This window comes from Melopsittacus undulatus, chromosome 19 (genome assembly GCF_012275295.1).
Source record: "Melopsittacus undulatus isolate bMelUnd1 chromosome 19, bMelUnd1.mat.Z, whole genome shotgun sequence".
Classification (NCBI taxonomy): Eukaryota; Metazoa; Chordata; class Aves; order Psittaciformes; family Psittaculidae; genus Melopsittacus; species Melopsittacus undulatus.
Genome location: NC_047545.1, coordinates 3,185,671 through 3,210,549, shown reverse-complemented (window position 1 = coordinate 3,210,549; position 24,879 = coordinate 3,185,671). Strand labels below are relative to the sequence as shown.

At 51.8% G+C, this 24,879-nt stretch overlaps 1 protein-coding gene across 6 annotated transcripts in view; it reads left to right on the top strand.

Moving 5' to 3' along the window:
• The window catches only part of PTPRS (protein tyrosine phosphatase receptor type S), a 138,755-nt gene that overhangs the window by 4,710 nt on the left and 109,166 nt on the right, over positions 1 to 24,879 (top strand). Inside the window, exon 1 of one of the 6 annotated variants that reach the window (XM_031042311.2) lies at positions 12,546 to 12,593. The exons of 4 other annotated variants lie outside the window; for them this stretch is intronic. The gene's annotated coding sequence lies outside the window, so the exon portion shown is untranslated. Of the gene's footprint in view, positions 1 to 12,545; positions 12,594 to 12,647; positions 12,669 to 24,879 lie in introns of those variants that run through there. One more of the 6 variants, XM_031042312.2, reaches the window with a different exon arrangement.

The following is a 24,879-nucleotide window of genomic DNA, read 5'->3' as shown; positions in this document are numbered from 1 at the left end:
CATAATGTCCATGCTCTGGTTCCCTGGCAGCGTTTCCACAGAGCTGCTCTAGGTTAGAAAGCAGATAGTAGTTTGCCTGAACAGGTTTAAATTAACCCCATCAAGTTAAACTGGGCCAGGCAACCCATCCAATCTTAAACCAAAGTAGGTGTGCACATTTGCATACATCAGATGAAATGGTTTAGGTGAGGAAGGCTCTGGCCAAGCCCCTCTACTTAGCCAGTTGAAGAGCACAACGGGTAAACTGCTCTGCCCAGACTTCAGGAATGGTTCGCTCTCTTTGGCACTTGCTGCTGTGTTCCTGGGAGATGGTGACTTCCACACCCCACCACGGGATGAGCTGAGTTACACCAGATCCTAACTTCAGAAGTGCCCTAAGTTCTCATAATGCTGCTTTCAGGGCTTTCCCCCCCTCCTTTCACTTCCGTTTGCGGGCAGTTGACATAGGACGCAGCATGGAGTTACACAGGGTATCCATGTGCTCCGGGTGCAGAAGGCACAAGGCTGGAAACAAAGTGCTCTTGATCATCCTTGACTGCAGGCACGGAGCCGGGATTGCAAACAGCAGGAAGGAGAGGGAGGGCACGGTGGGCTGGGTTCAAAATGCAATAATCCCATTGCTGGAAAAGAGCAGCCTGGTCTGAAATGCAGCGCGTCGGCTCGGCGTGGTGCTGCAGGTGTATCTGAGCATCGCTCCCCCGGAGCTGCTGCTGTACTGGGGGTGTGCTTCCTCGCTGGTGTGCCTGTATCCACATCAGGGTTGTTGGTAATTCCAGAGATGATTTAAAGCTGAAAGGTTCATTCAGTGCTTCCCTCCATTTTGCTGTTGTGAAGCCAGCAGGGAGGGCCAGGCTGCCTGCTCGCCGTGCTGCAAACCCACACGTGTGCTCGTGCATGCGAAACCGGCAGGAATTGGGGATTTATGGTTCTTTAACCTAATCTTCAGCTCTGACATCATCAAGCGTCTGCTCTGGTTCCTGTGGAGCATAAATGGGTGCTGCTTCTGGCTTGGACCGACCAAGTTTCCCTTTGTGCTGCTGCTTTCCTTTGTTCCCCACGTTGCTGTCACTGGCTGGCTGCAGCTTTGACTCTTTCCCTGCACTGGATGGGAAGGGCAGTCGGAAGCTGAGCAGCATTTTCCAGTCACCATGTGAAGTTCCCGTGTCACCCCTGGCCGGCGCAGCTCAGGATGCATGGAAAGCAAAGGTGATGGGCAGAGCCACATCCCGCTGGGAGCTCCGAGGTGGAGTAGGCAGGTGGGAGCTAAATCCTCTTTTCCGCCCCATGGGAAGGGATGTGTCCGGAGCAGAGGGGTGTGCCTGGGCGGGCAGGGATGGTCACAGGGAGGATTTGGTGTCGGAGCACATCAAATGTGGTTTTCAGGATGCTGTGGTTTCCACCACCAACATGGGACTGATCCTGTCCCCTCCAGGCTGGTGGAGCCCACCCCCCTGGGCACCTGGGGAAGGAGCAGATGGGGGCTGAGCACCCAGACATGAAGGCAGACACCTGATGGGAGCGGGCAGGGTGGTGCCAATGCCATTTCCTGGCCTGGCACAACTTGGAACACCCTGCAAAGAGCAGGGGGATGCTCTGGAAAACCAGAGACACTGGTGCCAGAGCGACGCAGAGGGATGGGCATCACGGTGGTTCTGCATGGGGTTTGCCCAGTGCAAACCAGTTCATGAACCAGCTGGTGCGTCTGTCCTCTAGTCCCTGGCACAGAGCAGCTGCTGGTGGCACGGACCTTGGCCCAGTGGCGTTATGCACTGAACCATCATGTGCCATGAGCAGAGCGGTGCAGGAGCCTCCTGGTTGGAGCGGTGCAGGAGCCTCCTGGTTGGAGCGGTGCAGGAGCCTCCTGGTTGGAGCGGTGCAGGAGCCTCCTGGTTGGAGCGGTGTAGGAGCCTCCTGGTTGGAGCGGTGCAGGAGCCTCCTGGTTGGAGCGGTGCAGGAGCCTCCTGGTTGGAGCGGTGCAGGAGCCTCCTGGTTGGAGCAGTGCAGGAGCCTCCTGGTTGGAGCGGTGCAGGAGCCTCCTGGTTGGAGCGGTGCAGGAGCCTCCTGGTTGGAGCGGTGCAGGAGCCTCCTGGTTGGAGCGGTGCAGGAGCCTCCTGGTTGGAGCAGTGCAGGAGCCTCCTGGTTGGAGCGGTGCAGGAGCCTCCTGGTTGGAGCGGTGCAGGAGCCTCCTGGTTGGAGCAGTGCAGGAGCCTCCTGGTTGGAGCAGTGCAGGAGCCTCCTGTTCTGCTCCTTCTCTTTGAGTCTCCATTTTACTTTTCTTAAACATTTATGTCTACCCGTGCACTAACTATAAAAATCAGTTTAGGATGGCTGCCAAGAACATCTCGGTGGTGCCTTGTGGGTAACTCCCTGTGAATTACCATAAAAGCCATAGTGCCGAGGCTGCTGTGGCAGTTGTGAGGATGCCAGTCGGAATGCTCTGTATTTAAAATTCAGATGAATGTGTAATGCAGCCGTGTCTGGATTGCAGCAGCTCGTAGCGTTTCTGGTGGCCCTGCCCTGTGCGCTGCTGCACCCGCTCTTGCTCTTTAACATTGCCTTATGCTCTCCCAGCATTTCGGCTGATGGTGAAACTCAACAGGTAGCAAACCGTGAGCTGGCCACGCTCGGAGGGAGAGTGGTTTCTGATAGCTTCCTCCCAGGAGGGATGAGCCTCCTGCTTCCATTGAGCCAGCAGCAATATTTCACTTAGGGGAAGAGCCGCTCCATAACCCTTCCCCTCCACATCCTGCTGGAATGCCGTCCTGTTTCCGAGCATGCTCTGTTCTGGGTGTGCTGAATGCCAGCACCCAAACTCCCTCGAGTAGATGAAACCTGGGTTGTCCTAATGCTTGATAGAGCCTGTGTGAGGGGGTATCTCACTGCGGTGCTGGAGGAGGCTGTGACTCTCTTGCAGGTGAGTGGGTTGGTGGTGCTGGTTGATGATGCTGATTAGTGGTGCTGGTTGGTGGTGCCGGGTTAGTGATGTTAGTTGGGAGTGCCAGGTTAGTAATGCTGGTTGGTGGTGCCGGGTTAGTGATTCTGGATGATAGTGCCAGGTTAGTGGTGCAGATTAGTGATGCTGATTAGTGATGCCGGGTTGGTGGTGCTGGTTGGTGATGCTGGTTAGTGGTGGTGGTTGGTGATGCTGCTTCCCTAAGTGCCCTTGGAAATCCAAAGTGCTTTTCTTTACCCATTGCTGCTGTTCTCCCTCCAGCCAAGGTGACCGCAGGGCCCCAAAGCAGAGCTGCGGTCCAGGAGCCGCTGTGCTCAATATGGGTGCTTGGCAGAAGGTGTTGCTGATCTGCTGGGCATGATGGATCATTTCATTTAAATTTTCCTGAAATATAATATTCATCACGGTGTCAGTGTCCCACCTTCATTAAACTTCCTGATACACATCTCTAATCAGAGAGCCATCGCTCTGCCCTGCCAGAAACTGCCTGGGCATAATGAATGTGGTTTTGGAGCCAGGAGAAGGTGTCTTGGGGATGTGTTTCTGCTCTCCCACCCCTGTCCATGCGTGGGGAATTGCTTGTCTGGCTGATAAATAAAGCACACAGCAAAGCTGTTTTCTCCCAGGTATGGTGGTGGTATCTGTGTTGGCTGTGGCTGTAAAATGGTGGTGGATCGGATGTTAGTTCCCTGTTTGTAGCCAAGAGTGTTTTCTTGCCCCGGGATTTTGCCATGTACAGTTCAGAGGGGTTTTACCCTTCTCCCTGCATGTCCAGAGCAAGTCTGGGAGCAGTTTGACCATCAGCAGGCAGGGATGGAGCATTCATCTGAGCAGCAATGGGAGATGGTGCTGCTGGTCCCACGTGCTATTGGGACTGCCCTGCTTCAGCAAGGAGAGTCATTGGCTCATCATCCTCTGAGCCCCTTTTGGGAAGGACCCTGGAAGTTTTGGGGAACCAGCTCCTGATTGTCTTTGGGGTTTTGAGCTTCAGCATCAGAATCCAAGTGTTGGGAGTCCCCAGAAGCCTTGTGCAGACCTGACCTCCTGTGCTGTTCTGCACCTCTGCTTGTGCCTCCGCTTCCTCCTCTGCATTTGACCCAGAACAAGCTGCATTCTCCTCTGGTTTGGGATTTCCTGTCACCTCTGTTCCTGCCTGGGATCCAAGCCCTGAGACTCACAGCTGGTTTCTGTCCTATTGCAAAACTTGTCAGGAGGAGGAGAATCCCCCCCAGATCTGGAGCCTCTGGACACTACCCATCTGTAACATCTGCAAGCCCTGGCTCTGCTTCCAGCCCCGCTCCGGGTCCCCAGGAGGGCAACCGAGCGAGTTCCCTGCTAACTCCTTCCTGGAAGGACTTGTTGCAATGTGCTGATAAGAAGATTTATGTTTTCCAGCTCAAGGCACAACTTGGCACCCTTGGAGACTGAGGATGAATCCATCCTTGTGCCCAACTGGAGCTGGGTGCAGGGCAGGAGGCAGGGCGAGGTCTGAGGCCAAGCCACCATCGCTGTGTGTCCTTCCGATGTGATCCTGCTTCCTTGGGGAGGGATGCGAAGGAAGCCCCAGCAGCCCCTATCATGTTTCTGGGCCTCAATTTTAGACCTGCAGAAGCCTGTCTGGTGCTGTGGGGTGGGAGCATCAGTGGCATTTCTGGCCCCTGGGGCTGCTCATGGACTACGTGCCCTAAAGGCTTTGCTGCTGGTCCTTGTAAGGAGATCCTGGAGAGGCTTGTTCGGGTTTTGAGAGTGACCACAGGCCTCCAGTGCACTTGGCAGGGCAAGGAGCTGGAGTTTAGGCTGGGTAAGGAGAAGATTAAGAGAGGAGATGCAGTTTTCATGCCTTGAAGTGCATTTGTAGCTGCACCAAAGGTCATCTGTAGGGGCCTACAGGATGGGGATATTGAGGCTGCTCGTGTCATTTCTGCTGGGGTTGTGAGACCTGAGAATATCCTTCCCCTGAGGGATGGTGTTCCAAGGCAGAGCTATGCAGATGTCCTGTCCTTTGGATCTGTGCTCCCTCCTGCCCACACAGCCCCACCAGGAGATCACCACCAGGACACTGACTGACAGCCCCAGTGGTGCTTCCTAGGAGGGCTGGTGCTTGACCCTGGATTTGTGCATCAGCTGCTGCTGCTGGTGTTTCCTGTGCTCCAGGAGCAGTCCCATGGGAAGGCAAAGAGTGAATCCTGTGTCATCCTATGCAAGTAACTACAGCCGTTGGAATGGGAGAGGAGCTTGAGCTCCAATGGGGATGTGGGCGCTGCGCCGGCTTCCCCTTGCTGCTGACCTCAGAGGGCTCCAGGAGGGCTCAGGGATGTGGGAAATGCCTTGTTGTGGAAATCTGCAATCCCTTGATTTCATTTTCCCAGCTCTGAAGTGGGAGATCTGGACGTGGCTTTTTCCTACTGGCTGAAGCCTTCTGCCCGGGTGCTGGTGCCATGATGCGTGTGGCACGTCCTGGCTCCATTGCCTTCATTGGAGGATTTGATGCATCCCGCTGTTTAAAAATAAATAGCTGGTTATTTTGAGCCAGAGAGGCAAACAAATCACCAGGCCAGGGATTTCTTCAATCATCCTGCATGTGCACAGGGGGGAAATGAATAAAGTACCTGCCATCCCCAGCAGCTATTTGTTAAAGCCAACGATAATGATGGGCAAAATTGAGTTCCTGCTTCTGATGGGTTTGCTCACGCTCCTGCGCTCCCGCTCCCTCTCCAAGGCATCGCTGTTCCCACAGTGGGAAGGGAGATGCTGGTCTGTAATCCAGGTCTGAGCTTTTCCAGCTTTGGGAAGAGCAGCGCAGGGCTCTCCAACCTCGCTGGGGTTGTGCTCTGAGAACTGGGTCCTTTTAGGTGTTTTGGGATCCATGAGAGGTCTGGACCATCCATAGATTTGCTTCCCTGTGGTTGTTGCTCATTTCTTGATGAGCCTGGGCCTTTGGAGGCTTTTCAGGGCTTCTCACAAGTTGTGTGCAGTGCAAACTGCTGCATGTGGTGGTGGCTGTTGGAGGGAGGATGCTGGGAGCAGGCTCCATCCTCTGCTTTCCTGCAGAGCAAGGGAACATGGTTTTACCAGGTCCTTCCTGAACTTTCTCATCTATGATACAGGCACATCCAGAGCCGTCCTTCATCAGGTACCCAGCACTCAGCTGATGGTGAATCCATGAGATTTTCACATGACACCCATGAACTTGAGAAGACCAAGACTTCTTTACTCAAAGGAGCAGCCAATATCACCTGGCTCCTTTGGGCTATCGGCTGCTGTGTTTGCCCTCCAAAGGCTGACCAAAACCCATTTGGCTTCTGCCATTGAGAAGGAAGCACCACATCGTGGGAGCATCCAGGGTTAATGGTGTAGGGAGGCTGAAGGACCATCCTTGCCTCTGGGTTGTGTTACTGTAGAGCAAACTCCATGGGCATTCAGTGCCATCCAAAATCCTCCTCCTGCAGTCTCCCTGAAACATTCCTCATGGACAACTCGTTTCAGGAATATTTCATGCCAAAGGTGGTAATGGTGCAGGATCTCACATCATGAGAGGTGGAGGCTTTGTCCAGTTGGGGAACAGGGCAGCTTGTTTGCTGCTGCAGTGCTGTGTGTGTTTTGCTTTGCCTCGGTGGAATATTAGCTGTGTAAACAGGAGGTTAAATGGGTGTGAGTGTAAGAGCCAGCCCCAAATACACCGGATGGAGGCCAGAGGGGAAGCTGAGCAGGTCGAATACTTGTATCCCACTGCTCCAGTGGACAGAGGCCTCCTGAGAGATGATTTGAGAAGATAAACCTGGTTTGGGTAACGTCTGTCCTTGCCTTTGTCCACAGGAGCCCTGTTGGCATCAGGGATGCTGAAGGCAGTGTTTGCTGCTCCCTGTTTTGGGGGATTTTTGTGCTGAATCTTCTCCTCCCCCACAAAATCCCCTCCTTCGGGCTGCTTTCATGTTCAAAGCAAGAGGAACGCAGCTCCTCCTGCTAAGGAGCCTTTGCTGGTTGCCCCAGCTCGTGGGTGGGTGTGAAGAGCAGATCTGGATTTAGCTCACTGCTGGTGAGGCTTTGGGAAAAAGGTGGGGAAAGTCCCCACTGAGTTTACTGTTGCCATAAGAGATGCAGCTCCGTGGCTGTGGAATGTGGCTGGAAGGTGGTAAGAGGGAGCCCTTGCACTGAAGTGAGCTCCATGGTGATGGATGGAGCCACCAACCCACTTACTGGATGCTCACGGGTCCCATTGTGGCACCAGTGAGTCTTTAACCCAGGAGCAGATCTGCGTTCACAGCATTTAAATGGAGTGCAAGTTGTATTTCTAAGCTGCTGGTGCTGAGCTCCTGGGAGCCCACAGATGGATGGACCCTTGGTGCGTCACTATGACGAGGAGGCAGCTTCATCTTTCCAGCTGAGTTCATTTTGGGCTCCCTATTCCCCTGTACCCATCTCTGTGCACCCTCCTTGCAAGCAGCTTGGTGTTTTCAGTGAGAAGCCATCAGGCTGCAGGGATGGCAAAGGAACTAAAATGTTACTGCTTTGGAGGGGCAGGGATGATCTCGTTCCTGCTGCAAGCAATGGGTTGAATCCCCAGTCCTGTCCTTGGGCTCTGGATGTCTCTGCTCATCTCAGGGTGGGGGGGCTGAGGCTGGCCTATGCCAAAGGGTGGGTTTGTTTGGGCTCCAACTGCTCCCATCCCAGTGTGTGGGACCTCACTGGGAATGCTTTAGCTGACGTTGTGTGGCAGCCTGGGCCTTCCCTGGCACAGAAAGGACGAATGAAATAAACATGCTTGGTGGCTTAAACATTTGTTTTTTCAATGAGCAGCAGGTTTTTGGATATCAAAGGACGTGGCTCTGCTGTGGGGAGCACTGCAGCGAGCTGGGTTTTATTTCCTGGTGTGACTTTTCCAGAGCGATGCCTGATTTAAAAACCAAATGCAAAACGCAGGCCAAGTTTGAGGTTTAATCCTGCAAAAGATGTGGCTGGGAAGAAACTGCACTGCTTGGAGCCGTGGGGCCCTGGTTGGATGTGTGATGGGACAGGCCTCAAAGTGCCTTGCAGATCCTGGGAGAAAAGGGTCTAGAAACAGCTCGCAGGGTTTTCCATGAGCTCTGGGTGACACGGTCTAGAGTGAGGCATCCCTGCCCATGGCAGGGGTTGGAACCGGATCACCGTAAGGTCCTTTCCAACCCATCCCATCCTGTGATTCTCTGTGGCACAGCGGGTGACCCTGCCCTGAGCTCTTCCCCAGCTGTGCCTCTGGTTTTGTTTTCACTCTTTGGTCTCTGTCCTGTTTGGATGGCAGAGACGCAGCGCAGCAGGAGGTTACAGCTTGGTCGGCATTACAGGAGAAAGGGGTTTTTAGATGCTGCTCTCATAGTAACCAAGATTGCTAAATAGCATCTCTGGGAAGGCAAAATGCAGCCAGAGAGACACTAATGCTTCAGATTGACCTTGCTTGAAGCTTGTGGGGAGTTTGCTGTTTCCACAGGCTTGCTATCAGCATCCTAAAATAGCATCTCTTCAAAAAGCAACACCAGTAAGTGAGCAGTGTGTGTACCTGCAGGACTATTGTCCCTGTTGGGGCTTTCCAGGAGTGGTGGCATCTCAGATTGAACTGTGCTCCTGCACTTTTAGACATAGATAAAGAGCTCCCACAACCCTGCTGCTTCTGGTGTCATCCTCCTGGGTTGTAGCAAAGGTCCTGGCAGCAGCTTGGGGACCAGCCTGCCCATGGGAGGCTGCAGGGCTGGTGCTGCTCCCATTCCTTTGCATGGACCCAAGCCACATCCTTCACTGTGTTAATGTATGGATGCATCCAGTCCTAGCTCAGCTACAGGGGTCTATACACAACCCGAGCAGAGAAGGGGTTGAGGGAAGCAGATGCTGCTCTGGTTCTGCCCCTTCCCAAAGGCAGCCAGCAATGGGGTTTGTTGTTGTTTTTATGTATTAAAGGTTTAATAAATGGAATTAAATACTGTGAAACTTAAGGTAATTAAATGTAGAAGCAGAAGGGGAAAAAAGAAGGGTAAAGCATCCTCTCCAGGAAACTAATAGGCTCCATGCCTCCTTATCTTAATGATTTTCATAATTTAGCTGAATGCAGAGGTAATGGATGTGATGAACCTTTCTGGAGCTAACTTTAGCTTTAATGGGCCTCTTGCTGGGGAGCAGGGTGGGGGCAGGTACAATCAATGCACTTGGAGAAGGAGATAAGAGCAAGAGAGGCTGACATCACCAGCCCAACGGGGTTTGGGAAGCCTGAAAAGTTGCCGTGTGTCCGTGCGGAGCGCTCCCTCCTTCCCACCTGGAATTAACCTCGGAAATCATTTGGAGAGGCCACATGGTTTCCTCCAGCGCGGCGCTGCCAACGGGTTCTGCCTTTGTGCAGAACCTCTGACCCTCCCTGGGACGAGGGAGCCGCAAAGCCGGGATCATCTGTGTTAATCTGGTCTCATTGAGGCGGGATCAGTGAAACCACCTCGCAGATTCACTGTATTATGGAGCAGATTGAGGGACTTAGAGAGCAAATTTAATAAATATCATTTTGATATTACTTGGTGGAAAAAACCCTGTATCCGCTGAGCCGCTGATGTTGGAGCAACCTGGGAAGGGTGGTTAATAGGGACATGGTGTGTTTGGATTGCTGGGGGAGATGGGATGGGGAAGATGCTGAATACTGATGTGGGGATGGGAGGAAAGGATGTGCCTTGGGGCTGGCCTGGATAAGAGCTGGGTCACAGTAGCACGTGCAAAAGCAAGTAGGGCTGAGTGTGCTTGGAAAGAGGGGAGAAGAGGGACATTTGACAAGTGGAGGTGCTGGAGCTGCCTCTGGACCTGAAGCAGCTTTGCTGCCGGTGGTGCAGAGCCAGACTGACCCGTGTATACACCCAGGGCCAAGCCTCCGCGGGCTCTCCGGGCAGTGCAGTGGGTGGCATTAGGGGTGCTGGCAAAGCTGGGACTGGTTTTGGGGCAGGCTGTTTGCAATCAGCAGCTGCCACATTGCTTTGTGCCAGGGAGGTGGCACGGTGCGGTGCCACATCCAGAGAGGCCCTGTTTGCACATGGGGTCATCTGCCTGACTATGAGCCTAAGTCCTCTTGATGGAGCCCATGGAAAGCTCCAGCCACAGGGCAAGAAAGGAAAGTGATTGCAATGGAAAACCCTAACCCCTTTGCTCTGGTTGTGTTAAGTGAGGTTTTGGCTGTGCCGGAGTGTGGGGATGGGTGCTCACTGCCTGCTGCCTCTCATGGGAATTGTGCCTGGACCCTGCACCTTCCTGAAAGGCTCCAGCAAAGCAGCACCCATCCTGCGCCTGCGCTGAGGTCCGCAGTGGAAGGTGCAGCCAAGAGGCAGCCAAAGGGGCTGGTTTGTCTTTGTCCCCAGCAGGACCCCCTGCCTGCTGGAAAAACACTTGGGTTAGGAGAAATGTGTGACCTCTTGCTAACCCCCTTCCCCTCTCGCTCTGCAAGATGTTAAAGCAAGGAAAAACCCCCACGCTGGGGCCGGTCCAAGGAGGGCGAGAGCCGGGGACCATAGCATTAAAATGCTAAAAATGAGCGTGCTGAAAACAGACACAATTGGGTATTTAAAGCTGTGAATGAAAAGAGTGTGTGTTAGCCTGGGAGCCCGTCTCCCAGAGCCCCTGGAAAATATGTGGTCAAGGCTGCAGCAGTAACGTTTTGTCCCTGGTTTGTAAAGTAGCTGTGAAATCCCGGGGGGGGGGACGGGACACGGGACACGGATCCCATGTCCCTGCCAGGCCCGGGAGGACACTGGAGGGGTGGCTTCGGCAGTCTCTTGGTGGATGTTGGATAGCGGCTTGTGTGTGCCCGCAGCCTTCTATCCCAAAGTGGATCCCCATGGATCCTCTCTGCTGCAGACCTGGTGGGACTTGCACCCTCTTGCCATGGAGGTGTGGGATGCATGGATGGAGAGGTGTGACCCGGAGCAGCAGCTGCTTCAGACCAGCACACTTTTACTCCTGGGTGAATCACTGCTAAGTCACTCAGGGCTGTTGCATCCTTTGTTTGCAGCTTCTTAAAACCTTGGGCTGCTGGAGGACCTCTCATCGCCCAGGGCTGGGCCAGATGTGAGGTTCTCCCGTGGTTTGTGGTGCTCCTTTATATGGATCTCTGCAGTCACCCTCCCACCTCATCCCTCGGCGGAGGCTGCAGTGTGCAGTGCGGGGAGGTGAAGGTGCACGTATACGGGTCTCCCTCGTGTGCCTGTGCAGAGGCATCTGCGTGGGTGCAAAATGCCCCTAAAATGTCTCCTAGGGCAAGTATCGACTGCCAGGCTGGGCTTAGCTCCAGCAGGCAGGAACAGATGAATCAGACACTTAATGGTCAAATCAAACCTCTCAAAGTATTAAAACCAACCCAGCTCCAGCGGGCTCCGTTCTGCCATCCGGGGAGCCCCAGCCAGAAGGGATTTGCGACCAAACTGGCCTTTTTCGGGGGGCCTCATCCCCTCCTATCTCTTGGCTGGCAGCTCCTGGGAGGGGAAGTTCCCCCCCGCCTCCCGCGGTCTCGGATGTCAGGTTGGCAAGAGGAATCCCATCTGTTTTCAATCTGGATCCTCGCTTGCATCCACGCAGCGTTCTCCTCCTCCTCCTCCTCCTCCCTGCATTCCCCAGCCCCCAGCGCTGGCGTGCGGCCTCGAGGACGCTGCGATGGGCTTTCTCCTGCTCGCCTTTGGGTAATTTTGGGTGATTTCATCCAAAAATGGACGTGGCCTCCTTTGCCCCCCTCTCCTCGCAGGCACATGGGGCCTGCCAAGAGCTGCTCTGTGCTCAGCTCCGCTACACTCGCTGCCTTGGAAAATTCCCCAATGACCGCGGGTTTCAACCCCGAGCAAAAAAACAGCCAAAAAAAGGGCAAAATATCTGTGTGGAAATTAAAGAAAACAACAACAAAAAACCAAAACAAAACAAAAAACAAACAAAAAAAACAGGCAAAATGAAGAGGGGAGGGTTGGGAGGGAATTTTTGTTGTGATTTTTTTTGGTGTTGGGGTTTTGGTCCGTTCCTGCTTCTTGGTCGGATTCGCAAAAGACAAGCACAGAGCATTTTGTTCCTGCTCTGAAATCCCATATAGGCTGGATGCAAAGATGCACACCCGGCGATCCCGGTACCCCAGCCTGTCTGAATAAACCCTTTTGTTGCACATCTCCACTGGCCTCTCTTGCTGCGTTTATTGAAGCTGTGAAGTCCTCAGGCTAGGAATTACCTTCTCCCTTCACAGATGGCTGCAGGAGCATTGCACATCTGCGGAACTCGGGCAGGAACCCACGGACAAGGCTGTGCCTTCCTCGGGTTCTGTTTGCCACGCGTTTGGAGGTGTGAGTTTGTCTGACGGCAGAGCCGGGCCCCAAGGGCCAGGCCAGGCTGCCTCAGGCAGACCCACAGTGACCGGGCCGGGGTGACCCCAGGGCCGGGCCCCAAAGGCTCAGCCCCGGCTGGAGGAACCCCGAGGGGGCGCAGCCGAGGCCTTGCGGGACGCGGCGCCCCCCGGCCCGGGCCTCCCCCGCCCCGCTCCGCTCCGCTCCGCCATGGGCCCCGCGGCCCAGCCCCGCCCCGGCTCCGCCTCCCTCCGCCCGGGCCGCGCCGGGCTCCTCGGCGGGGTCGCGGTGCCCGTGGGCCCGGAGGCTCCGCCGGTGCCGTCCCGGTAAGTGCCTGCCCCGGGGCTCCCCTCACCTCAGGCCCTTCCCGCAGCCCCTCCAGCGCCGCAGCGAGACCCGAGGTAACCGGTTTGACTGAGAACCGGCTCTTTTTAACCCGGTTTCAAGCAGGGGATCCCCTCTCCCTTCCCCCCTGGAGCATCGTCCCCGGGCGCATCCCGCGTTGCGTGTGGGGCGGGCGTTCGGACACCCGCTTCTCTGGAGCTCCTCATGGCCGGGCTCCATCTGCGGGCCTGGGGGTGGTTGTGAGGGGCCCCCCTCCTGCTCCCCTTCGCCTCACGGGAGCCGAACAAGAGGCACAAGCGTGGAAGCCGCATCCAGCCCCCCCGGTTCGTGCTTTGGGAGCGCTCCCCCGCCGAGCACAGGGCCGGTTCTCCAGCCCCGTTCTCCCAGTTCCCCCTTTTCACTGCGTGGTTCGGATGTTTTCCGCACTGGAAATGCCTTCAGTGAGTAAAAGGCAGGCCCAGGTCCTGCACGATGCTCTCGGTAGGTCGGGGTTGGACACGGGCTCTGGGTAACGGGCAGTATTTATTCGCTCTATAAACATTGCACAACTGCTGTGTTCGGTCCCCAGGCTTCACGTACTGCTCTCTTCCTCGGTTTTACACGAGTTGCTCGCTCGTTGTTACTGCTGCTCTAGCTTGAGATGCGTATTTGCCTAAAATCTATGATTTTAGAAACGTAAGAGGGGGGAAAAATGCTCCATTTTGTTACAGGAGCCTCGTAGCTGGAACGCTCCTGAGAAATGGTTTTATTTCATCCCTTTATGGTTTCCTTCTCCCTCTGGTGAAGGCAGGCTAATTTTATGTTGCAGGTAACTTTGCCGTCAAGGCTCCAGGTTTGAATGCACAGCAGTGGGTCTGACTTGAGGCAGCGGAAGGAACACTTTAAATCTCAATTTATATTGTTCGTTGGGGTAGAACTTCCCTGCAGTTAAGGGCAAAAAAAATGTAGGGATTAAGCTGATCATTGCTATATATGAAAAGCAGCTTCAAGCATTATGGGTTCTCTCTTAAAAAGGATTCTTTAGCTTGTGCTTTGTGTGGCTGCATCTTTCCTTTCGGCACCTGGGGGAGAAATCCCAAATCCAAGCACACCGGGATTGGGGCACACAGGAACATCTGCTGGAAGGAGGCTTTCTGAGAGGCACAAACCACCTGCACGGAGCTGGTTTGCTTCTCTCATCACTGGCTCGGTGTTTGGGTGCATGCCTGTATCCTCTGCTGGCTGCAGAGGTGCTGCTCAGCCCCGGTGCTTTACAAGGCTCATATTTATTTACAGACTTGGCTTTTCTTTTCTTTCCCACAAAAAAGGAGCAAATGGAAAATGTGCATTGGAGCTAATTGAGCCGTTTTCAGCGTTTCTTCCTGCTTTGTGATTTCTGGAACATAACAAGTGTCTGCAGTTGATTGGTGCCTTTCAAGCCTCCCTTCTTGTGGAGGAGTGTTTTGGGCTGTGGGCTTGAAGATTGGTGACTAAGGCTGGCTGGGGTGGGAGGTGGGACTGAGCTGGAGGAGGGGTCTGTGCAGGAGATAGCAGCTCAGGCCTGGAGTGAAAACCATAGCACTCACCATCCTTTCATGCTATTGCCGCAGGAACAAGGAGAAGGGAAGGTATCGGTGTCCTCTGTCATCCTGGGATGATCCAGCTCGTGCCATTGATCCCCTGGTGCAGAAAGAGGTGCATCAGCTGTAGCAGAAATGAGGACTTGTTCCAAATCTTCGTGCCAGTAGGAGTGGGGGAGCACTGGGGCTCCTGCTGTCTGCTGTGCAACCTCCTCCTGCAGCCCAGAGGCAAAGCAGGGATTATTTCAAAGGCATTGAAAGCAGAGAAGGCCCAATTAGGCTTTTGACTTGGAAGAGATGTGTATCAGTGTTTGGAGAGGTGGAGGTACCAAAAGGAACTGAAGGTTCAGCGTGCAGACAGAGTGAATTTAGTATGAGGTACCAAATTCCTGCAGAGGTGACAGTTGCAGCAGGTATATGAGGAAATCCCTCATTACCCTGCAGAGCTGGAAAAGCAGGATATGGTGTTTTATTATGTTTCTTAACCTTGATCACAGCAAGTTTCAAACACCCTCTTTACCCTCGCTGGTGAATCTGGCCTGTGGGTACAGATTCTTGTACGACGAAGCTATTTCACTAGATTAGACAAAGCTGTTTCACTAGATTTAATCTAGTGCAGGAGCGTGCCAGGAAAACAGCCTTGGGGAAGTGGCAATCTGCTGGCTTCCTTGTCTGTAAAGTGGGAACAGCAATGCATAACCCCTTTCTGGGAAGTCTTTTAGGGTCGACGCGTGGAAAGCGCTGGAGTGCCATGGGTTGAATTGCTCGACCAAGAAGAGCCAGACAGGCTTTGCCCAGGCTCCTGCTGCAGGTCACAGCAGTGCCAGGAATAGACCCAGGATCTCTGGTTCCTGCTCCAGGTCCCTGTCTGCTGTGTGTGGGCGCAGGCCAGGAAGGAGCAGCAGCGCTGGTGTCACCCATGTGTGAAGGGTAAAACTGAGGTTGCTCAAGCCTGTCCTTGTGCCTTTCTGGGGGCTGCCCCGTGGTGCCAAGTGTAGGAGTGACAAGTTGTCTGACACTGGTCTGCAAGGAGCTGGATTGAAGCCACTGACTCATTTCCTGCTGGCTTCTGGGCAGCCCGTGTGTAAAACGACTTTGTAGATGCTGCTCACCTGGGCTGGGTTTTTAACCAGATGAAAGGCACTCAATCCCATTCCCACTCCCCCCAAGTCATCCTCTGCTCTCTGTTTGAAGAGGTTTTGAACCCCAGGTATGCTTTATTTCCATGCAAGGCTTTGCTGCAGAGGTGGCAGCGTGTCCTGTGGCACCGGGGAAGTGTAATCCTGTTACATCTGAATTTGTTTCATGCTGCGTTTGCGGGTGTGAAGAATGAACTGGTGAAATCGGGGACTGTGGAAGGTGTGAGGCACCGTGTGTGTTCAGATGCTGGCGGTGGGAAAACATCTGTTAGAAGCTTGCTTTGAAGGAGTAGCTGCCCTTCCAGAGCTATTTTGGAGGAGTAATAACTGTTGCGGTTGGTGAAACCTTCTGAATCAGGAGGCACCTGGGAGCTGTGGACGTGCAGGGGCTGATGCAGGGATGGAGATCTCTCCAGCTGAGCCCTGCAATACCTTGATTTCTCCGAAGCATCTTGTGTCCTTTCTGAAGTGACTGACTGCTGCCTTCATTTTGCATGAGCTCTGGGTGCTTGGGCAGGTTTGGGTTCTTCAAGGTGCTGTTGAGCCCTTTCTGTCTGTTTCTGGATCTTTTTATGGGCTTGGAAGGGTGTGTTTCAGTTTCTCCATGTCCTGATTAATGCTCTCGTGAGCACTTAGTGGTGTTGCAGAAATCCCTCATTAGAACCAGTGTGGAGTTAGGTTTGGTTGGGGTGAGGAAGCACTGTGGGGCTTGGTTTCAGCATCAGCTCCCAAGTTCAGGATGACTTACCTGCTAATTCCAGCTTGCTCTCTATTGAGGCAGGAAGTGGTGCCTCACAGCAGAGGGAATTGAGGGCAGCCCCCTGTTTATGGCAATTCTTAAGTAGTTCATTTGGGCTTAATGCCTCTCTTTACACTTGATTTTCTATTACAAACAGATTTTCGGATAATGGCACCTGTGCCATCAGATGGGATCATTATAATAATAGCAGCAAGTATTGTTATGGAATTGGTATGTGGAATTTATGTAGGATCGTTACAATGACAGAAGTAATACCATAAATAAAATGATGCTGTAGCAGCAGCACTAAACCTGGCTGTAATAGGGAAAATGACAGTTCACATTTCCAGCACCTTGAGCCTCAGGAGGGTTTGTGGTGCAGGTCCCTGCCTGTGGAGAAGGTGGGAATGAGGATGCCAGGGGCTATCCCTGCAGGGCATGTAGGGCTCATCCTACCAACCAGGAAACCATCAGCTGGAGCCCACCAGGAGCTTGCTGCAGGTAACCTGGACTATTGCAGGGTGCTGGCTTTTGCTCTCTGGCTTCTCCATTAGTTCTTTTCCAGGATGGGTTTCAGGCAGGGTTTCTGCGTGCACAGCCCCATCCCTCCTGCGTGCTGTGGGGACACTCTGTGCCTGCCAGCACATTGCTTCTCTGCGGGAAAGCTTGGAATTGCATTTGTAGGTTAAGGAAGGGAGTTGAGGCTATGAACTGCCCAGTGGGACTTGACAGAGGAGGCTGATGTAAGTAGCATCCCCTGATCCTGGAACTAAATGCAACCAAACTCCCACAAATCAAAGGAAAGGGGAAGAAAGGGCAAAAAAAATCAGTGCATGTGAAAAGTTACTGAGGATGTGGAGTGGGAATTATCCCTCCCCTCCACTTTTCTTTCTATGAACAAATCCCTGGAGATGGGTGTGTTGCCTTGAAGGCCGCTCTTGTGGTCGGGTTTAGCAAACACAGATAATCCAGATGGCTAATCTGGAGCGTGGTTTGGCGAGCAAAATCCTTCTGGCAGGCGGCAGGGGGGATGCCGGGAAGAGGTTTGCAACAGTCCTATTTAAACAAAGTCGTTGCTAATGCTGCTGCAGCGGCGTGTGGACGGAGCACAGATGTCTTGCTTGGGGTTTGATTATTTATGGGGTTTTAAATCCCTTTTCCATCAGTGACCCCTGGTTTAAATCCCTGGTCCAAGAGGGGGAATTGTAACCCTTCGGTGGGCTCAGACGCAGGCTGAGTTTTGTCCCTGTGGCCCCTCTCTGGTGCACTGGTCCCAGGCTGTGCAGCAGGATGAAGGATGCTCGGCTGTGCAGGCCGGTTGTTGTGCTTTTGAACTCCCTTTTTGCTCAGGGGCCCCATTGGACAGGAGTGATGGGGTGATTGCTGTTTGATGCTTGGTGCTGCCTTTGTCAGTGGACATCTGGTGCCAGGATTGCTGCTGTCGGGCTGGGGGTGGGCTGCAAGGCCAGGGAATGTGATGGATTAGTGTGGTTGGAGGGCAGGGGGAGGGGATGGATAGGGTTTCAGCTCTTGCTGCAGGTAGAGAGTGAATTTAGGAATTTGGGGCACTTTCCTGCAGGCTACAGAGGCAGGAGGGCTCAAAGAGGGGGAAGGGTTGGGAAGAAAATCAGTTTTTCTCCAGTTTTCCCCCAAGAAATGACATGTGTTTGCTCTGTTAGGCAGCACAAGGGAAATGTGTGTGCATGGGAGCAGGGGATGTGTGCCGGTGAATCCCTCCAGCTCTGTAACCCTGGGGAATCCTGGTTGCTTGTGCCTGGCCTCAGGGTCACTTGGTTCATTCCCCGCTGCTTCCTATGGATTCAATAACCTCTTTCTCTCCCCAGAGATCAGCTTAAATTAAAACTTTATCCTTTACTTAAGGAAGCAAGCGGCAGCTTTGCTCCATGCTCTGTTAGAGGATCTGGGTAGTTTGCATGTCTCTGTCCATCTGTCTATTCCCTGGTCACCAAATGGGCTGCACTGGGAATCAGCAGCTTTTGGGCTGCTGGAGGAGGGGAATGTGGGATATCTTTTGTCCTTGATCTCCTTGAGTAAAGAGTAGGAAGGAAACTACTTCAGCCTGGAGAAGGCTCAGGGAAGACCTTCCAGTACACAAAGGGAGCCTACAAGAAATCTGGAGAGGGGCTTTTGAAAAGGACCCGTAGTGATGGGACAAGGGGAAGTGGTTTCAAACTGACAGAAGAGAGACCAAGAGGAGCTCTCAGCCAGTGTCCCTTGTCCTGCAGGAGCAGGAGGGTTTGCACAGCAGCGAGAGCCACCAGGGTCTGGCTGAAATGGGGACCTTGAGGAACAGCCACAGTGAAATCCAGTCTCCAACCAGCGCCGTGTTTGAGGATCAGCTCCATGTGTAAACGCTGCACGGGACATTTAATGTCTCTGGCTTTGCTCTGGGAACATGGCTGGCCATGCTTGTGCTATAGAGTAAGCTCTTGCTGGTGATGTTTCTCCCCCTTTCCATCAGAAATCAAGGAAATTGGAAGTGGAGAGGAGCAGAAAGTTCATGTAATGCAGGAAACTTTGAGATGTGGGAAGTCCTACAAAGCATGAAAGACACCTTAGGGTGTTGGAGGGTTTGGAGCAGGGCATCTTTAGTCCTCCTCCCTTGTGTTGCTGTAGCCCTGTTGTCAAGGCTGTTGAACTGCCTTTTGAATGCTGATTTCTTCTCTGTGTTGAATAAAGTGGTGGCCAAGGGCCATTGCAATGCAGCAAGTCTTGTGTCTGAGCTTTCTGAAGTCAGAAAGCCTTAAAACACTGGTCCAAGGAAAGGAAAATGAAAAACAGGGGATAAAGTTAAAACTAGCATCCTGAAAATGTGTTTTATTTGAACTTTAGAGTGAAAGGTGGAAATCTGGGAGAGAGAGGAGGCAAGAACTTGCTGTGGTGAAAGTATGTGCAGGGGAGTGGGCAGCTGTGTGCCCATTCCCTATAGTGTAGTATCTAATGGGTTCTGTTCTCCTTGGAGTGCTCGCATGCCATCCATGTCTTATACCTAGTGCCTGAGGAGTGAAAACTTGCTCATTTGCCTCTGTTTCTCCAGTGTTAATGGGTTTGATGTCTTGGATGCTGTAGGACTCCGTAGGCAAGTGCTTTTCCGTGGTCCCTGCCCCACCAGACTCATCCAGGTCCTCTGCCAAGCAGTGGTGGCTTGGAGCTAGGAAAAAACATCACCCAGACAGGTAATTCCTTTGCAGCATCTGCCTTTGGGTGCTGCTGGCCTAGATGCATCACCATTGCCTCCAGCCTGACGTGGTTGATGGTTACAGCGCTGCCTTCCCGGAGGGGAAGGAACTGGAGTCCATTACCACTGGGAGTCTATTTCTCTTGCTGAAGGTGGAGCATCACACGAAGCACTGAGTGCTCCTTGCAGAGTGGCCCTGGTTCCTTGCAGCAAGGCTCACTCTGTGCCATGAAACACTCGCTTGACAGCGCGTTCCAGAGCAATATCCTGCAATGAATGATGGGCCCGCACTGTGCTTTATGTGCTGCCCTGAGAGGTGGGAATGTGTAAATCACAGCGTCCCAGTGATTTAGCCCCAGGTACAGTTGTGATTCAAAATGAATTTCTATCCCTGCTTCTCCCTTGTGCCAGCACTGGAATAACTGTGTGCGAGAAACCAGGAGAAAATTGCTCCAGCCCATGTGCTGGAGAGGTTGTGTGGGGCTGGGATAGGAGAAGGATGTCCCCTGCATCCATGGGCATGTAGATTTGATGATGGTCCCTTCCTGTCTCTGGGTAACTTGCCCAAATCCATGTCTGTCCCCAAGCGGGGAGCTGCGTGGCACACAGTTCCCATTAGGCTTAATAGGGAAGATGAGTGGTATGTTAAAAGTGGCTTTAGGTTTTATGCAGTCAGTGATGCTTAAGACAGCTGGTGGATTTTAGGGTTTTCCACAAGTTTCATTGGACACAAAATGTCTTTGGAAAAGTGTCTCATGTCCTGTGTGAAATCTCTAGGTGGAGATCAAGGCGATGGGAGTTAGGGGTAGCTCATGTGCTTCACGGGGTTGGAACTGCATGATCTTAAGGTCCTTTCCAGTCCTAACTATTCTGATTCTATGATTCACACCTTGTCCCTTTGGGGACTTGATTGTCTTTTTGTTTGGGGGGAAAAAAGCATGGCAAAAGCATAAGGAGGACCCGGTTTTCTTTGTGGCCAGGAATGAACATCAGTATTAAAACATTTGGGCCGGTGCCCCGGTTTACATGTCCTGGAATAGCTTTAGAAATCAAGTCTGGGCAAATACATAGAGAAGATTTGCTCTGGTGAGACCCCACTCGCAGCACTGTGTGCAGTTCTGGTGTCCCCAGCATAACAACGATGTGAAGCTGTTGGAGCAAGGCCAGAGGAGGCCCCAGGGATGATCAGCTTAAGGTGGCTTCCAACCCAAACCATTCTGTGATTCTGAGATGAAGGTGGACTCCACTGTGCTGCTTTGCTCATGGTTTATAGAGCTCTGCTGGTTCCTCACTGCTCTTCTGGTGCTGCATGTCTGGAGGCTGGTGTTCCTCAGTCAGAGGGGCTGGAGGTAGGATGAACCCCAGAGCCTCAATCACTGTTTGAGGCTCCTATAGACATCCTCCTACAGACATGACACAGGTGCTTTCTTCTCAGGGGATTCTTAAATCTACCTGGTTTAATGTCACTGTTTTAAACTCTAGAAATGAAAACAGTCCTGTCATTTCTAGAGACAAACATGCATTTACTGCTGTTTGCCTGTTATGGAGCCCGGGTTTGTGGCTAGGCAAATAAAATCCTTGGTTTGAAGTGTTTCAGCAATGTGTTAAAGTTTATGGAGCATTTAAGAAACTTTTTTAGTGTGCAGTAGTTTATGGTGCCAGCAAACAGCCAAGTGTCACATCAAAGTTGTGGTCTTTTCTCACTTAATGGCACCGCATTTAGTGCTTCTTCAGTTTATCTTGGGTGGCTTTTCAGTGCACTGCTCAGCATGGCTTTTTCCTCCGTTTTCTCCCAGCTTAAAACCCTCTAAAAGGCAGATTCCGGATGCTGAGTTAGGGCCCACGACTCGAGCAAAGTGCTTGGATTTATTTTTACCTTTAAAGAAGACAACCCAAAGGCAAATAATGACTTCAGTGGGGTTCTCCCTGTGCAGTTCCCCGCTGGGCTGGGAGAGCAGAGCACTGGGATGAAATCTGCTCTCACTGATGGCAAGGTGAGGTTTGCCAACAGCTCCTACAAACCTCTAATGATTTTTTTCTCTTAAGGCAGGAGCTGAGCTCGGTCTCAAACAGGGATGGTCTCTGCAGCTGAGATTAGCAGATACAGTCGAGCCAGAGCATCAGTGAGGCTGCAGGTTTGGTGCCTTTTGCCCAGGTATTTAGGATTTGCTGCTCTATCAGGCTGGAAGAGGATGAGCTCTGGGGGAAGTCTGAAAGGACATTCCCGTGCTCCAGTGCTTGGGATTGCAGTCATGTAGGAGAGGAACATGGAGGGAATATAGAGGGAGTTAAAACCTTCTTAAACAACTGCTTCCATCTGGAATGTCTTCTTGGGCTGTCATTTCTCCTAAATTTGAACTAAATAGGTGTAAAAACTCAATAACGATCTCTGGATATTGCATCATAAACTGTCTTATTTACTTTATTGTGGGTTTAATTGTGGTAATGCCTATACATAGAATTATGTCCGCACACAGGATCTCTTCAGTAGGAAGGGGTTTGTCTAATGCTGTAACTAATGAAACGTGAGCTGCACCAAGGGCTTCCTGCAGCATCCTTCATCATATCCCAGCTGAAAGTGGGAAGTCTCCTTCTCCGTGTGAATTACACGTGGATTATTGGGGTGCAGGCATTAGGAAGGGGTTGGGTTGTGTGCCGTGGTGTGTGGCTTCCATCACGCAGCCTGTATTTCAGTCTTAGTTTGCTTTGGAAATTGCCTGTGGAGTGGAAGACGGCATGAAATGTCTTATTAATGTTGATGGGATCTGTCGTCGGCAGTAACCAGTGAATTGGTAGATGAGAGGCATGTAAACAAATCTGAAACCAAAATGATCTGACTGTATCTTATTAAACCCAAGCCAAGATGCAGCGATGGAATTGGAGGAAATTCCATTTTGAGTTTCGAAAGACAAACCTCTAGCACGTTCCTGCCATGATTTATCTAATTGCCCAATCGCTTTGATGGCTTGATGGAATTACAGCTCTGCATTACGGGCTGGATAATCAATCAAAATAAACTGTGTTTACCCCTCTGCCGCAGCGTGTGTATGAAACAGATACGTTAGAGTGTGAATTATTCTGTAACGCTGCTCTTCGCGCTGAGTTTCGGGTGTGATTCCAGGATCTGATATCTGCGCGAACCTGACCTCACCTTGTAGGCTTCAAAATCCTGCTGGCTTAAGCAGGGGCTGTAGGAACTTGCTCTTTCTTTGGGGCATGTAGGAACATTTCTGCCTAAATATGCAGTGGGCTTGTTTGTGTAGCTATCATAGAAAATAAAACCGCAGCAAGGAGGCAAAAGGTGCCAACGCCTGAGTTCTTTGCTAGGGCTGCGGAGGGCTTGTAGGCTGAAAGCCTGCTTTTCTAGGCAAGCTTGGAGTTGGTTGTGTCTGATACCAAACAGGCTGGTCCCCACCTCATTTGCTGCACAAGTTATTGGAGTTTTAGTCTATGGCTTTAGAAGAAATTCTTACCCTGTTTCCAAAAGATGCTGTGGTGGGAGGCGGAAATCTCTTTTTTGAGGGGTTACTGGAGTTAAAACCAGTCTTGTAGCAAGCGATGGTTGGGATAACATACAAGTGGTTAATATCTGTATTGAAATAGATGACTTCTGCAGGAGATGATCTTCCTTCAGGGGGCCTTTGGCTATTTCCTACCCCCATTTTTAGCCCATTGCCTGGAGGCAGAGCTTTTTTTAGGGAGGTCCTGAAGCACCGTATTTGCTTCAGTGGCTTCTACGGTGTTACAGACTGGGCCTGAGTGTATGCAGCATCCTTCTGGTATCCCTCCTCTGCCTGGAAAACCTGCTGGATTCTTGGGATTCAGATGAAAGGGAGATAAAATGGTGGGACTCAGGAAGAGCTGCAGGCACCGTGCTTGATGCTCGCCCCTCTCTTGCTCCTTGCTGCACCATCTCCATCTGGAGTTTATTTTTGGGTCTCTCTCCTGCGTCTCTCCCCATTGCTTCTCCCCGGAGAATCCCTCCTCGTCTCCCTCCTCGCCTCGCTGTAAGGGGATCACAGCTGCTGAGTAAATGTTAAGATAATAGTGTTATTACGGAGTAATTATACTGCAAGTTATTGAATTAAAAGTGATGAGATTGCCTGTAATGCTGAATGGGGAGAGGAGGGAGAGGCTGGGTGGGAGAGCGTGGAGCAGGGGAGGTGGAGAATAGAGGGAACCTAATAAATTTCCTCTTGTGGAGAGAGCCCCTGTGCCGGGACTGGGACTGCCAATGAATGAAAGGGAAGCTCAAAGAGCTAATAAATAAACCATTTCCCTGAGAATAGAGGGTATAATTAGAAACTGTGGCCCTGTGGTTTTGTGTCTGCCCTGGGGTGGAATCTGCTCAGCGCTGTGCTGTGGTGATAAACCAGGGAGACAATGCAGGGATGATGTCGCGCAGTTGTTAACTTTTGAGGAGGGAGATGCTTTATTCCTCTCTTTTTCCAGGAAAAAAAATAATACTAATAAATAATTGAGGCTTTATGTTGCAAAACTTCAATAAGTGCCTACCCTGGAGCCTCTCCATCAGTAACTCGGGCTGATTTTGCATTTCTCTGTGTGTTTTCTTGGGGAGAGGGTGGTTTTCACTTTAGGCCGTAGAAGACTTTATTCTGTTTCTCATTTTGGTGGGTTTTTTTTTTCTCCTGAAGATGGGCAAATAAAACTGTTTCTTTTTCATCTTTCTGAGATTTATCTCCATATTGAGCATCTCTCCTTCCTCCCCTGCTATAGCATCGGTATTGCTGTGCTTTTCAGGATGGTACCCCTTCCTCTTGGCTTTTGTATTGTCCTTTCTTGTCTGCCCAGGAGGATCCCAGTATCTCAGCTGTTGTGTATTGGCCATGGGGCCTCCCAGCGTGCAATATAAACAGCTAAAACGTGACCCAAAAGGAGGTTTAATAGTGTGTTAAACTTAGGTTTGCATTTGAGCCTCCATCTCCCTGTTATGCCACAGGGATTCTCCAAGAGCTTGGACAAGCTGCTGCCTCCTCTGGTCCTTCTGTTCTTCATCTCTGGGATGTGGATAAGGAGAGCAATGGCTGATGCATAGTATCTGAAGGCAGCTACAAGGATGCTGGAGAGGGACTCTTCATCAGGAACTGTAGTGATGGAACAAGGGGTGATGAGGTTAAGCCTGAACAACAGAAGTTCAGGTGAGAGATAAGAAGAGAGCTGCTCTGTTGGTTTGTGATAATCGGTGGATCTTTAAGGAGAGGAGACAAAACTGACAGTGAAAGTGTGGGGGAGGAGAGAGCATTTTGCTGCTCTTCTGGCTCAGAGGATCTTGGGTGGCTTTGGATAAAGAGGGGGATGATGCACTTGTGTCTGAATAGGAAGGGTCCCCCCACGCAGGGGTTTGTGAAGATAAGGTAATTGCTCCTGAGAAGAGCTCTGGTAGGTGCTGGAGAGATGAGGAGTGTTTACCTTCCTTTACAACCAAAAAACCCTAATGAAATACACAACAGGGGTATAACAATGAAACCATTTTGAGGATTATTAAGCTATTATAAAAGAATGGCAGAAAATCTGCCTGGCATTATGTTCTGTGCCACTAGATATTTAAATTAATACCTTCCCTATAGCAGCCTCTTCAGAAATCTTGAGGCACTTAAACATCTTCAGTGA